This window comes from Coffea arabica, chromosome 7c (genome assembly GCF_036785885.1).
Source record: "Coffea arabica cultivar ET-39 chromosome 7c, Coffea Arabica ET-39 HiFi, whole genome shotgun sequence".
NCBI lineage: Eukaryota > Viridiplantae > Streptophyta > Magnoliopsida > Gentianales > Rubiaceae > Coffea > Coffea arabica.
In genome coordinates this window covers 36,612,925-36,629,067 of record NC_092322.1, presented here as the reverse complement: position 1 = coordinate 36,629,067, position 16,143 = coordinate 36,612,925, and the positions used below count along the sequence as shown (strand labels likewise).

The following is a 16,143-nucleotide window of genomic DNA, read 5'->3' as shown; positions in this document are numbered from 1 at the left end:
TGGGGCAAAACGAGAGAGTTTTGTAAACTGAGTTTCATACTTCGCCACACTAGATGCCCCTTGACGCAGGCGGATAAAATCATCTTCTCGTTTCTCTTGCACAATGGGCGGCAAGTATTTCAAGATATTTAACGACCACTGAGACTGTGAGATAAGGATTATACGGTTGGATCTTGGATTGCGATACATAGAATGACTAATTCTTGAGATAATCCTTATCACTACTGATGAACTCATTACTAAGGTATTCGAAGATTCTAACCTTTAGCTCGTTGATTGCAATTTCGAGGACGAAATTCTTTGAAGGAGGGGAGATTGTGATACCCCAACTTTTATGATTATCTTTTGTTTAGTCTCAAAGAGGATATTACGGTTTCTTTAGTTGATTTTTATTTTAAAACATTATTTTGTTTCAAAAGAAGATACTAAAGTTATTTCTTTGGGTTGGATTTAAAACCTTGTTTGTTTTAACAGACTAGAAACCCTAAAATCTAATAAAAACCCTAGTTTCACTTGTGACTGGCCGTTTCCTTAAATTTTTCATATTTCAACTGAAATCCTAAATTCAATTTATGGAATTGTAAAACCTCTCATGTTTTACTTAAAAATACCCTTGTATTTGAAAATTACTAATTTAAAATAGTCTTACTACTCAATCACCCCACAATAAGTGCAAATAAATCTAGAAAGTAGGGTTTCACTTTTGGTTTCAAGATTGGAGCAAAATTAGGGTTTTCGCGATTTTTCACCGGATGAATTTTCGGTACGGAGCAAGGATCAAATTTGGTGATTAAAAGTGACTTTTAAGTGAGAAACAATATGTGATTAGGGGCAATGATGTAAGGTTAGTGAATAGGAAGAAAAACCCTAGTACTTGTGTTTTAAAGAAAAACGGTGCGAACTGACGTGTATCGTGTACTACCGATTGAACACACCACTTGATCACCATTTTCTTACCACACAAGCTCATTACTAATTGAACAAAATATCTTCCCTCTCATGGCTATCTCTTGGCCGAAAATTGGGACAAAAAAATGCAAGGAAAGAGAAAATTTTTTGTGGTTGAGCTTGAGCCAAGTGTTGGCAAGCTTATGGCCTAAATTCATCCTAATCCTCTTGCCTTCTTAACACCATAAGAGCAGCCTTTCTTCTTCATTTTTTTCTGCTCTTGGCCGAAAATAGAGAGAGAGAAAGAGAGAGCAAGAGTTGCACCATTTTCTTCTTGAGTTACACCAATCAAGTGAAGAATCAAAATTCTAAATCGATTAAAGTGTGGGTTGTGAGTTGGGAAGCTTGTGGAAAAAAAAAATTTCTAAAGGAGGTGAAGTATCACTCTTTCAAGCTTTGTTTTTGAGGTATAAAGTCTGATTTATGGCTTTGATTCTTTTATTTTGGTTTAAGATGCTATCTAGTTCATGTTTTGGCTTGATTACAAGATATGCAAGTTGTTGTGATGAATTTTGGATGATATAAGTAAGTTAGGGTTTGATAAATTTTCTGCCTACATTTGTTGTATAGTTAATATATGTTGAAAATAAGATTATATAAGGGGCTTTGGTAGTGATTGGAACAAGAAATTTAAGAAAGTTTCATTGAAGACAAAAAATTCCAGATTTCTGGAAATTTCCTAATTCAGTTCTGCCCGATTTTAGTACTCATAGTTAGAGGCCGAATTAGGCTTGGCCTAAAACATGAAAGTTGTAGAGAATGGTATTTTATAGGTGCCTACAAAATTTCAGCTCAATCGGAGCAACGTAGCTTGTGAAAAGACGAAAATACTCTCACTGTTCTAGGTTACATTCCAGAGTTCCGCGTGGACAGTTTAGTCTATTTGGTTGTGTTTATTCACTATAATCCATTCGGATTTAGCCTTTTTCCAAAACATGAAAGTTTTAGTACGGTGGTGATCAAGTGGTGTGTTCAATCGGTAGTGTACGGTACACGTCGGTTCGCACCGTTTTTCTTTAAAACACATGTACTAGGGTTTTTCTTCCTATTCACTAACCTTACATCATTGCCCCTAATCACATATTATTTCTCACTTAAAAGTCACTTTTAATCACCAAATTTGATCCTTACTCCGTACCGAAAATTCATCCGGTGAAAAATCGCGAAAACCCTAATTTTGCTCCAATCTTGAAACCAAAAGTGAAACCTTACTTCTTAGGTTTATTTGCACTTATTATGGGGTGATTGAGTAGTAAGACTATTCTAAATTAGTAATTTCCAAATACAAGGGTATTTTTAAGAAAAACATGAGAGGTTTTACAATTTCATAAATTGAATTTAGGGTTTCAGTTGAAATATGAAAAATTTGAGGAAACGGCTAGTCACAAGTGAAACTAGGGTTTTTATTAGACTTTTAGGGTTCTAGTCTGTTAAAACAAACAAGGTTTTAAATCCAACCCAAAGAAATAACTTTAGTATCTTCTTTTGAAACAAAATAATGTTTTAAAATAAAAATCAACTAAAGAAACCGTAATATCCTCTTTGAGACTAAACAAAAGATAATCCTAAAAGTTAGGGTATCACAATTTGCTCTCCTTCAAAGAATTTCATCCTCGAAATTGCAATCAACGAGTTAAAGGTTAGAATCTTCGAATACCTTAGTAACGAGTTCATCAGTATTGGTAAGGATTACCTCAAGAATTAGTCATTTTATGTATCGCAATCCAAGATCCAACCGTATAATCCTTATCTCACAGTCTCAGTGGTCGTTAAATATCTTGTAAACCGGGTAGAAGAAAATCTCAATACAATGGAAAATAGGGAAGGTACCTTCGGTGATTGCCAATGGGTCTGTCACCTCTTGGCTTCCCATTACATAGGTCCTTGCCGGCACTTTCGGTTGATTACCTATTGCATTGGTCGGCTTAGACGTGTTCCCTTCTACCCTTGGCAAATTTCCTTCTTTTAGCAGGTGACGGCACTGAGCAATCAGATGCTCAGCACTACCACATCGGTAGCATTTCCGTACTTGTCCTTTCTTCCAACAATTATCTCCTACTATCTCCGATAGTTCAGATGATGCCTGTTGGTCCAAGGCGTACACTCTAGCGGGCACTCTTGGCTTAGTCCCTCCTATATTTGCTTGTTCAGGGTTTAGGTGTGATCTACGGGGGCAAGTTGCAAGCTGGTGTTCAGTACCACCACACCATAAACATTTTCCTGCCTTTCGCCAACAATCATTCTCCGTATGATTGGCCTTCCCGCAGTGTCCACAAGCCAATCGAGGGGCTACTGCTTGACCTTTTCGAGAAATGTCCATTGATCCTATCTGACTTCCTTTCGTAGATCTTGCATCCAATGCTCTTAATGTCCAAGGTGGGCAAGGTAAGTGGTTCACTTTTTGTACTTTAGAGAGCATTATCTTTTCTCCGGATTCCTCAAATATGCTGCTGGATGTATCTCTTTGTGACACAACTTTTAGTTGTCCTCCTCCACCTGAGGTTCCTCGCGAAATACCTTCTTTGGGTGTCCCCAAAATTTTCACACCACTCGCTCCTCGACCTACCTTAAAGGTGGCCTATCTCGTTCACCTTGTTCTTGACTTTGATTTTCACTAGGTGCACCCCTTTTCTTTGCATGGAAGCCCTTTACTTGTGCCCTTGCAATTTCTATCCTTTGGGTTTTTTCTAGATTCTTCGTAAAAGTTTTACCTTGTGCCATTGCTAAAATCTCTTCAGGAATCCCTTCGTATTGCCTTTTTAGTGCTATGTTCTCGTGCAATATCTCAAGTAACTCCGAATATTCGTGCAATAGCTCAAGATCTCCGAATAACAGTCACGTAAAAGCAATACTTCGCAACTGGATGGAGCTAAATCACAAGTAAATAAAAGAGGGAAACGAACTAGTGTATCGGCAAAGGTTTATGCTTTAGACAACCGACAAGTTCCGGACTCGTCTGAGGCAACTGAAGGTAAAATTTTGAGAACGAAATTCTCTTAAGGGGGAAAGAGTGTGAGGACTTGCAAATTCCTTACATATTTCTTGAAAATTTCCTTTTATTTGAAAATTATTATTCTATACCATATTGCTACTTAATCACCCTAGAAAAAGTGCCAATGATCATAGAAAATTAGGGTTTTCCTTTCCGATTTCAATTTGAAGTGAAATAGGGTTTTTCGTGTATCCGTCGTGTAATTATCCGGTACGGAGCGAGGATCAATTTGGTGCTTAAGAGTGACTTTTGGATGAGGAAATATTATATGATTAGAAGTGATAATAATAAGTTAATGATTAGAAGTTAAAAACTCAAGTATATGTGATTTAAGGACAAACGGCTTGGACCGACGGGTGTTACGCGCTACCGATTTAACCACTACTTGATCACTACTTTCTTGCCATACAAGCTTATCATTAATTGAGCAAAATATCTTCCCTCTCATGGTTATCTCTTGACCAAAATATGTGGCCAAAATGCAAGGAGAAGAAAGAAATTTTTGTGGTTGTAATTAAGCCAAGTGTTGGCCAAACTTGTGGTTTAGATTAATCCTAATCTCTTGTCTTCTTAACTCCCTAAGAACAGCTTTTCTTCTTCATTTTTTCTGCTCCATAGCCGAGACAAGAGAGAGAGAGAAAGACAAAGAGAGTTTATCTTGTTCTTCTCCAAATCTTGAAAAGTTTCTTCTATTCGCGCAAATCTACTCCGATTAATTTGTTATCTAGCACAAGGGTTACCTACCGGTGTAATTTTCTTGAGGAACAAAGGCCTTAAACACTTGTCTCTAGTCTCCTTGGAAAGGTATACATGCTAGAACCTTGACTCTCCAATTAAATTCGCGATTAGCTGCTAAATATGTCACATATGGTTGGATTATTGATGTATGTGGTGAAATAGAGGCTTGGATCATGATTTTTCATTTTTATTGGAATTGTTACAGCTTTCCTATAATTTTTCTAGTGCTTAAAAATTGGGGCTTTGATGTTTATAATCTGATATGGGAAGTTAAGGTAGTGAAGCAAGCCAAAAATAAGGAAATTAGCAATTGATTGCAAGAATCCCAGATTTCTGGAAAATTTCAGTTCAGTTCTGCCCGGTTTTAGTACTCATAGTTAGAGGCCGAATTAGGTTTAGTCTAAAACATGAAAGTACAAAATTTCAACTCAATTGGAGCAACGTAGCCTGTGAAAAGACCAAAATACCCTTGCTGTTCTATGTTACATTCCAGAGTTCCGCGTGGACAGTTTAGTCTATTTGATTGTGTTTATTCACTATAATCCGTTCGGATTTAGCCATTTGCCAAAATATGAAAGTTTTAGTACTCTGTCTTAGCTTTCCAACGCCATCAAGAACGTCTTAAACGGACCTCGGTAGACTGAGATATGGTCATTTGAATGCAGTATGGTTGATTAGCCGAATAGTTGGGACCAGGTTATATGAATTGGGAATTTGAATAGGTTACACTGAAAATTAGACTAAGTGCTCTTCATGAAAATTGTAGGCTTTCGTCTTAGTTTCGAATTGGTATAAGTTTCACCTCAATCCGATAAGCGTAGCCTCGGATGTGCCTGTTCCGTAAAAACCCGTCAAATCTGTCTTCTATAAGCTTTGTTTCCGCACTTGATATTAGTTTAATCTTTGTTCTTGTATTGTTTTAAGCCTATGGAATGGCTATTGAACTGACTTTGAGTTATGGATAACTTTGGGTTGGATTGAGTAAGTTAATGAAGCCATAAATAGCTGAAAAAATAGGTAAATACAAAGGGCGTGCTGCCCAAATTTTCGCTTGAGGGCTAAGTTTCTATTTGAATTTGTATATTTTCGTTTGGCAAATACTATGACCGTTTTACCATTCCGTTTTACCATTCCAAAACATGATACCTCTTCGATTTGAAACGCCAGATGTTTACTTACTCCGTACCCAAAATATAGAGGTATGATTTAAAGTTTTCTCGGCCACAAGTGAACCACGTTTAAGTGAGGTTTTAAGTGTGAACGTAAGGCAGTATTGTCCTTTTTTTCACATGATTTTATCATGACGTGTAGTCTATACTAGCTGCTTGGGTATGAGGTGATTTTGAACTATCTAAACGATACCTAAAACAATATTTTTAGCCTATCTCGTTGGAGTCCGAGTTGTCTTTGATCCAAGTGTTTTCCGCCGGACATTTTATAACCCGCTTGAGTTAGTTTTGTGTTTGATTTATGAAACCCTAGTTATTTTCGTCCTCCGATCCAAATATCCCCTTTTCACTATAAAGGCGTCTTTATACGTTTTACTTATCAATTGCCGATTTTTCTTTGATTTCACTTACTTGTTTGTGCTAGATAGATTGTAATATTCTTTCTCATTTACTCTTAGGTTTTCTCGGTGACTGAAGTAATATTCGGAAGGATATTTGCACGTTGTTTTACGTAAATAGGTGAGTGTTCCTTGTTTGCACGTTGTATGAATGATTGATAACATGTTAAATGTTTTCAATGATTGTTAAAACGAGTTTTCTAGGCGAGTGTGCACTTTATCGCACTCGGTCTAAATGATTAAGAAGTTTTCAATGATTGAACGATTGAAACGTTATTTGTGCATGAATGTAAGCCTTTTGGCTGAATTGGCCACTGCCCTTTGTTACCGGTCGTCTCGAGCCAGAAGCGGACTCGGTCGGCCGATTACGGATCTGGATGAACGTTTTGATATACTCGAATATTACCTTGTAGGTTGGTGGAGCCTGGACAATGTCCGGGATGTGGTGAATGAATGAATGAACGAATGAATGAATGAAGGGTTTTATTTATACAAAATGCATTTTCAAATGATTGAAGGTATAAGAGAATGAAAGGCGAATGAATGAACGAACGAATGAACGAATAGCTCCATGTGAGCCCGTATCCTTTTAACGAATGTGTTTATCGCTTTATCTTATCTTTGTATCTTGAATTATTGGCTACGTGTAATGAATGCATTGAACTTCTTGTTTGCCTATGTGATTGGAACTTCACTGAGCTTTCCAGCTCATCCCTTTAGTTTTGTTTTCCTTAACAGGGGAAAGCGAGCAAGGACGAGAGCCTGTATAGACTAGCTTGGTCTAGCTTTTGATTTTCTGTTGTAATGGTTCTCGCCCTAGTGCTTGGCACGGGTTGGTTGTATGGTGAATTGAGAACCTCGGTATATTTGACGGTTGTACTTCCTCTTGAAATAGCAATGTATATAAGTTCCGCTTTAAGTTTTGATTTCTCGTACTATTTATTCCTGTGGTTGAATTCGGGTTTTGATTAAGGACTGTATTGAACTGGACCCTTGTTTTACTCTTCTTGAGGTTTTATTTCTGATTTGTTTGAGTGAACGACTGAGTTCCGGCGAGAGTTGGGCAGGCGATCCACCGAACCTTGGGGTACGCCCTAGGAGGAAGGTGGGGCCGGGCCCGCCAATACCCTTGGGTTCGCCCTTGGAAGAAGTGGGGTCGTCACAGTTTCTTACGAAATATGTTTGAAATTTTTTGCATTTTTGGGATATTTATTGCTTTAGTTTCTTATTTAGTTGTGGTAGCTTTCAAACCGTTTGATTCTTTTTGGTTTTGTATAAAATTGAGATTATTTATTTTTTTCATGTATATCTATTAAATAATTCTTGATTTTTGCCTAGTGACGAAAATTTTGTGGCAAAAGAGCAGTTCTTTTGGTTGCTATTTATTGTTAGCCTTTTGTGGTGCCATTGCCTGATTTCCTCAAGGGAGCAAAGTGTAATTAACCCTTTTTATTTATTCATTCATTTATCCATTCATCCATCCATTGATCCAGATGATCTTCTATTTATCCATCTATCTAGCTGTGATGAAAAATCATATCAGAGTTGCCATACAGATGGTACCAAAAGTGATTGATAAATGTCACTACTAGTAACCTTAATCTGCAAATGATGGTTTTTGATTAAATATAGTCCTAAAATAGCTGTCAAATCTGAGGACTTTTGATTTTATATCTTGTTGTTCAACATCTATTCAGTTGAACTTTCAGGCTTTGGCTCATAGGTTTTGTGCATAGTATTCATTTATGGGGGATTTAAGTTGTTGTTTTGGAATTTTTGCCCAGTGATGTTACTCAAGCAATAACAAAGAAAGGTTGCTTTTGATTTTCACAGTAAGTCTCCCCAAGCATCTGGACGTACAGGCTGCAGCAGGTTCATCTTATGAATGCAGAATTTGCATTCTTTAAATAGGGGCGGGTACCTGATGTCCCGCCCTTATTTTTCGGGTATCCGAGGACAATTGGAGTGGATTATGGTCAAAAAAATAGTGACCCGACATCTTAGGGTCGGGTAGCCATTTGCCGTTTGGAGCAGGTACCCAACCCGTGCTCACCCCTACTTGAAGGTAGCATAAGATTTGCTCTAAAACTGTCCAATGAGTGGTTCTTGGTGAGGACATAAATTGACTCATAGTACTAACTGGATATGTAATGTCCGGACGAGTCATAGTAAGATAATTCAACTTTCCTACTAATTTCCCGTACATTTCAGGATCTGAAAATAACTTCTAATCATCTGCTGTAAGTTGCATATTGGGGATCATTGGTGCACTACATGGCTTAGCACCTAACTTTCTTGTTACTTTTAAAAGATCAAGAACATACTTCCTTTGGTATAAGAAGATACCTTGTTTACATCTTACAACTTCAATACCCAAAAAGCATTTCAACATACCCAAATCCTTTGTCTGGAAGCGTGATTGAAGAAAATTTTTGAGAGTTGCAATACCTACAGTGTTACTTCCAGTGAAAACAATATCATCAACATAAACATAAAGTAGGATAAGATCAGTTTCAGATTGTTGGTAGAAGACAATGATCTGAATTACACTTTTTCATGTCAAACTCTTGAACAGCCTCACTAAATCTCCCAAATCAAGCACGAGGACTTTGTTTTAAGTCATATAATGACTTTTGAAGTCTACAGACCTTACCAGACTCCACCTGACCAACAAACCCTGAGGATTGCTCCATATAAACCTTCTCTTGCAAATCTTCATGACGGAAAGCATTCTTAACATCTAACTGGTATAAAGGCCAATTATTAGTAGCAGCAAGGGAAATAAATAATTGAACAGAGGTGAGTTTTGCCACAGAAGAAAACGTGCCTGAGTAATCTACTCCATATGTTTGAGCATACCTTTTTGTAACAAGACGGGCTTTGAGGCAAGTAATAGAACAATCAGGATTAACTTTACCAGCAAACATCAATTTACAATCAATAGGTTTCTTATCTGTTAGTAAATGAACTAAGTCCTAAGTACCATTATTGTCTAGAACTATCATTTCTTCCTCCATAGCAATCCGCCAAACTGGATGTTCCAAAATCTCAGATAAGTATTGAGGAAGAGATATTGAATCTAAAAAAACAGTAAAATAACCCAAGGAGGGAGACAAATCATCATATGAAGCAAATGATGAAATTGGGTAAATGCACCGTCTTTTACCTTTTCTTAAAGAAATAGGAAAATCAATACTAGAATTTGTTAATTGAGAAAGCGGTGGATCAAAACTCGGATCTGTAGACGGAGAAGGTGGTGGACGATGTGAGTCTATGTGTAGGATGATGAGAATACGCTTGAGTGATTGGTGGTCTTGTAGGAATAGTTGTTGTAATAGTGTAAACTAGAATATCATCTTCCTTCCCTTTACTATTGTAGACATTAGATTCAAGAAAAAATAGATGTATCTCAAAAAATGTAACATCAGTATAGATTAAATAACAATCTAAAATTGGAGAATAACATCTATATTCTTTTTGAAGACGTGAATAATCCAAAAACACACACACTTGAGAGATTTGGGATTTAATTTAGACACTTAAGGACGGGTATCATGAACAGAACAAGTATATCCAAATATACGTGGCTCAATGGGGAATAAAGATTGGGTTGGAAACAAATTGAATAGGGAATCTCACCAGCAAGACAGAAGATGGCATGCAATTAATTAAAAAACAAGCTGTTGTAACTGCATCTGCCCAAAATTACTTAGGACTTTTATGTGGAACAGAAGGGTTTTAGTAATGTCTAATAAGTGCCTATTTTTTCTTTTAGCAACAACATTTTGTGGTGGTGTGTCAGGACATGAAGATTGGTGAGAGATTCCATTTTCTGACATATATGAATTAAAGAATTTAGAAAAGTACTCTTTTGCATTATTACTTCGTGAAATATGGACAGACACATTGAATTGTGTTTTTATTTTAGTACAAAACGAACAAAAGATACTAAATAAATTTGAACAATTTCTTATTAAATATAACCAAATAACATGAGTAGTCATCAATAAAGGTGACAAAATATTTAAAACCAGACTTAAATACTATTGAATAAGGGTTCCATCTATTAGTGTGTATTAATTCAAAGGGAGACGCAAGCCGTTTATTGACTCTAGGCAAGTAAGGCAAACAATGATGCTTGGCAAATTGGCATGACTCACAATCTAAATGGGATAAATTTTAAAAATTTGGAAACAACTTCTTGAAGGTGGGTAGAGATGGATGATCTAAACGACAGTGAACTTCAAGAGGATTCAAGGTGGATGAACATGCAACAAGTTTCGGTGCTTTCATTGAAGGGGTTTCAAGTGGATAAAGACTGCCAGACTCACGTTCTTTACCAATAATCTTCCTTGTCATAAGATCTTGAAAAACACAGTATTCAGGAAAGAATGAGATAGCACACTTGAGAGCTTTTGTAATTTTACTGATTGAGAGTAGATTGAAAAAAATTAGGTAAACATAAGACTGAAGATAAGGGGATAGATGACATAAGAATTGTTACACCAGAACCCACAATTGAAGCACATGACCTATCAGTCAAAGTAACATTCAGATGATCTTTGTTAGGATTAAAAAAGGAAAGGATACCTTTATTACTGGTCATATGATCTGTTGCACCGTAATCGATGATTTATTTGTTAGAAGATAACACAAGGCATGTAGTAGGATTACCTGAGTGATCAATAGAAAGAGGATTGGTACTAGAAGATGGGTTAGTAGATTTTTGTGACGCCTGAAACTCAGTAAAACGGGAAAACTTATCAGCCGAGATGAGTATGGATTTGTTAGAAGGCACATAATTATTCTTCTGGGTTACAAACTTGCAAATGGGGATGCTGTTGAGGTCTACTATGAAGGTCCCAACCCATACGTATGGTATGGCTTAGTTTCTTTCAGTGATAACAGACTTGTTGATTTGAGTTGTATTGTTCATAACTAGCAGTCCCACTTTTACCACTGTTTCTACTATTATTTCCTTGACCAGTTTCACTTCGACCCACAAGGGCACTGTTAACATTACAAATAGACAAAGATCTCTCAGTTCTAAACACTCGTGTGAAAGTGTTATGGAGGGAAACAATCTCTGGGTTAGAGAGAATTTGTGTTCAAGCAGCATCAAACTCAATTGGTAATCCTGCAAGAAAACTTATTACAACCATTTGTTCCCGTTGAAATTGTTGAGTTTTTATATCGGTATTGAACGGAAGGAGAGAGGTCAATTCCTAATGTACTCGTTTAAAATCCATAAAATATTCTATAAGAGATTTTTGTTGTTTTTTCGGACGGTAAAATTTCTTGCAAACGTCATATATATGATTTAAATTACCTTTACCAGAATACAAGAAAGCCAAATCTCTGTTTTTAAACTCGGACCGGACCGGCCGGTTCGATCGATCGGACTGAGAACCCGTCAATTGGCTGGTCCGAGTTAATCGTAAAAAGGGGAAAATCAAAAACTCGGTCAAACCAGGTCAAAACTCGGGTTTGATCGGGTTTTGGCCCGGTTTGATCGGAAAAATGAACCCGATTTTTTTTTTAACTTTTTTTTAAAGGTCAGAATATTTTTAATATGATATTTTGATCCTTAAGTTGTTAAAAATTATTAAGATACCTCAAATATTTCATACTTTATAAATGTTGTTTTAAAGTTTAGTATTATTTTTCAATTAAGTCCATAATTTTAATTCTAAACTTGTTAATGCTTATTAAATAATATAAATTGCTACTTGATTGCTCTAATTTATTTGTATTTTCTTATTAAATATATTTGAAACATCAAATATATATATGAATATACCTTTATTAATATTAACATATTATTAAGTATTTTACATATAATATTTTAATTTTTAAATAAATTTTATTTATGACGTCATCCGGTTCAACTCCTATCGAATCCGGTTGAACCCATTGACCCCTGACCCTTGAGCTCGGCCGAGTCGATATCCGGTTTGGTTCTAAAACATAGAGCCAAATAATTCATAAGACCTTTAACATACTCACAATAATTGATGAGACTGACTATCTCATTATCAATAGAGTTTCGGATCTGCAAAAAATAGTTTCGCATCTTCTCTTAGCCAAGCCTTCGTTTCTTCCCTATTAACGGGTGGGTTATCAATAAGATGATTAACTCTATCGATGCTGCGCAGATATATCCGGATAGTTTTACTCCAATCTAAAAAAATTTTTCCACTCAATATGTGTTTAGTAATCTTTGATGTTGTAGGAATAATATCAGAAATCAATGTTTCATCTCTTTACTATTACCTATCTTATCTGCCATTATAGTTCACACAAGAAAGAAGTAAAAGTGACTCAATAGGATCATGTAAAAAACAAACTGATAATCAAAGTCTAAAGCTCTGATACCATGAAAACTAAAAAAAAAGGAGAGAAAACACACTTTTTCATTGTACTTTTAGACTATATAATGTACAAATATATACACAAGTGTGACCTGATTTAGATCAGAAAATCATGCTAATCTACATCAATCTATAATCTAATCAAATCTTCTAATATCTATTACTAAAATCAAAGCAAATCAAATCAAATCTAATCCATCCTAATATCTATATATAATATAAAATCAAATCATGATCAGATCACATATCTACAACATAGATAAAGACGGGCATTTGGTGGTGAAACATCCTATGCAATACAGACAACTAGCAATGACTTTCAGTTATTGGATTGTGCTCTTAGTTGGCAAAATTGGTCTTGTCCTTCAAATCAATAATCTTTGGCTTACAAGTAGTACAAACTGAATGGTTGAGCCCGTCTTGTACTTAGCCAGTAGAAAACTTTTTTCGTATGTGCATTCTAGTGATAATTTTGCATGTTTGTCTTGTGTGTGCTGCAGCAATGAATTTATAGTGACTGAGAATCCAATAGAGTTCATTTACACTATAAATAAAGATAAATGCTTGTGTAAATCTGTTTACCTGAACTGATTAGAAAATGACCAGTTTCTCGTGAAACTTCATGGTGATGCTTCCTTTAAGGTCATGTATATTCACTTATTATGTGGCCTTTTGATCAGTCTATTTCCTTTTGTCTGTCTAGGCTTAAATACAGCATAGCGTGGTTGCAGACAAGGGGCTTAAGAAACCCCTGTTTACAGCTTCACGCTTGAAAAAGGGGGAAGTGCTCTATTTGGAAATCCATAGCCGCAGGTAATGGTGGTTGGTGGTATTTAACAAATGTTTTCTTCATGCTTCTGGTTTAAGTCAATGTATTTTACTAGTTCCATGTCATGATGCAACCTTTTGAGAAAAATCAATTCTTCATTTTTTATAGAATCTATAGACAGGAGAAAGGTGGTGCTAATCAAACTATTTGAGATTTGTTGGTATTTTTTAGAAGATTCACGTGTCATATTATGCTCAGTTTTATTGTGAGCATTCTTGGTGAAATTATTTTTCAGTATCCGTTTTGACAAATAGGAAAGTAAAGTTTCTACTGGGGGCCTTTTCTTTTTTTTTTGGTTTTTTAAGGACAACGATAATCGAGCTATACACATCATTTTTTGTTATGATGAGTTTTGTTTTAGCATTTTCTGATTAGCCTGGATCAAAATTTTCTGAGTTATTTGTTTGTTGGCTAGAGGCGTTGAGAGGGGAAAAGAATGTTTAAATCTTTTTCTTTTCCTTTTATTTTACATAAAAGCAAGCTGTTAGCATTTTTATTTATCTTGATGCATGGGATTGTCTTCTTTCTTCTTTCTTCTTTCAAGATGCAACCTGATAATTGCTATTTCCTCCCTGGCAGCTTGCTGTTCATTTACTCTTTAACTTGTGTAAATATAGGTTTGAGCTTTGCTTTGCTGGAGAGAAGATGTTCAAGGCTACCTCAGTGTCTCAGGCCCATGGAGCAGAAACTGAAAAATCTTTGACCCATGACTTGCATGCTTCAAATGATGAAAAAGGTTTGGTGGATGGTGAAAGTGTTGTTATAGATGCATTTCGATGGTCTCGTTGTAAGAATATCCTTCACGAAACAAAGATGATATCAATTGGGATCCCACTGCCCCTTGAACATGTGGAGGTATTGAGATGTTAATACATCTTTGTAGGGTCGTTCTGCTGCATCCATTATGAGATTGACCTTTTTTAGGATACACTGAAAGTAGATCAGCCACCTTTTGGGGTTCTTGTCTTCTCTTTCCTTGTATTATTAGTTAATCTGTGAATATTTAGTTTGACATGAAGAGTTCACGACTAAAAGCATAATGCAATTTCTGTAATCACAAGTTTTGGTTTCTAAGGATTGTTGTCGTTTTCTAAAATTATTAAGCTTTTAGTTTTTTCGAAAAACTTGTAAATGGTATCCCTTGCAAGTTTAATGGACAAACCAATGAAAGAGAGTAACAAACAATTGTACATGAATGTGTAAACAAAATGAAATGACTTGGGACTCTTAACCTGGTAGTGTTGTCTAGGAAAAACTAGCACAATGTCTCTGTTACAGAAGGTCCATTTTTCTGAACTTCTGTTGTGTTCATGAAATTATTTAACAGGTATTGGCAGACAATCTAGAGTGGGAGGATATCAATTGGACGTCTACTGGTGTTGTGATTGCTGGGAAAGAATACCATCTTGCCCGGGCACGGTTTATGTCTCCTAATTGGCTGGTAGAGTCAAATTATCATGAACTTTTCGTCATGTAATAGACTTCAGAGTTTATAGACTGATGGTGGATGCTCCAAACCAATGCTATACAATGAACTTTAGACTATTTTGGAGATTGCTGTTATTAGCTTGTAGTTGTTTTTAATATTCCTCCTATATAACCAGAATTTCTTCAAAAAATGCTCGTGGACCACACGGGCTTATAGTTGCAAAGAAGCTGATTTATTTGGGGTATGTAGTGAAGTAACTTGTGAAGATTATTACTAGATATTTGTGATAGGAACTTAGAAATTATTTTCGACTGGGTTGTGTTGATTTTTCTGTGAACTTGCATTATGTTTAGGCTTGAAAAAGTTCAAGTAATTTGCCACAGGATATTCAGGAGATTTAGCTTGTACCAAGTCTCTGAAAATGTGTGCTACACTGGGTCGATATGGTTGAAGTGCAATTATTATAAGTAGGCATCAGGGTTTGTTGAAACATCAATTTATGCGCCAACCCTGAATTGGTTTTAGGGAATGGGGAACTTGAAGGACTTGCGGTAGCTTTTGAACATAATTCCTTAAATGAGGCACCAGTGTCATAACAGAAAAGCAATGCCATAAATGAACATGTAAGTACGAAAATTCTAAAGAATGATAAGAGTGGTTTGAATCAATTCAGTGGTAAAGCTGTTCGGACAAAGTATATGAATGATACGAAGACAAACGCTGAAGTCAATGTAGCTTTGCACGGACTGTGCGCCGGAGCTGTTGTCTTGTGGTCTTCTTTTTTTTTTTTTTTTGTCAAATATCAACTTCAATATATGGGTAAAGGGTTACAAATTAGTCTGCACAGCAGATTTTCAAAAGACTGGCAACTGCCAGGAAATCATTGTGGGCTTCTTTGTTAAGCCACACAGGGAAGGATTGCTTCCACCTAGTTTCTTGTACCAAGTTAACTGCTAACTTAGCTAACTTGTGACTACACAGGTTCATTTCTCTCCTAATGTGAAAAAAGGAGCATTTTCAGAATGAGCGACTCAATTGCCTTATGTCTTCAATTAGCATGTTCAGAGAGTTTAGACCTTGACATCCTACATTTATTTTGTCCACAACAGCTTTGCAGTCAGAGAGAATCAATAAGGATGTCATGTTTTCCTCTATGACCTTGCTCAAAGCTGTTCTAATAGCAATAGCCTCCAATTCTGCCGCATCTCTAGCTCCTGAATACGGAATGGACCAAGTTTCCAGGATCCTGCCATTGTTATCTTTAGCTAT

General features: G+C 36.1%; 1 protein-coding gene and 1 long non-coding RNA gene across 9 annotated transcripts in view; both read left to right on the top strand.

Annotated features, from left to right (window-relative positions):
- Nucleotides 1-7,183, top strand: part of LOC113698963 (uncharacterized) — a 31,160-nt gene extending 23,977 nt beyond the window's left edge. For 7 of the 8 annotated variants that reach the window (XR_011817516.1, XR_011817513.1, XR_011817515.1 and 4 more), the window contains 2 exons: nucleotides 6,306-6,366; nucleotides 6,659-7,183. The gene's annotated coding sequence lies outside the window, so the exon portion shown is untranslated. The remainder of the gene's footprint in view (nucleotides 1-6,305; nucleotides 6,367-6,658) is intronic. The other variant, XR_011817509.1, reaches the window with a different exon arrangement.
- Nucleotides 7,184-13,274: 6,091 nt separating this feature from the next.
- LOC140010223 (uncharacterized) lies at nucleotides 13,275-14,995 on the top strand. The gene is made up of 3 exons (XR_011817518.1): nucleotides 13,275-13,429; nucleotides 14,063-14,300; nucleotides 14,773-14,995. It is a non-coding gene; the product is annotated as an uncharacterized lncRNA (long non-coding RNA).
- The last annotated feature ends 1,148 nt before the right edge of the window (nucleotides 14,996-16,143 follow it).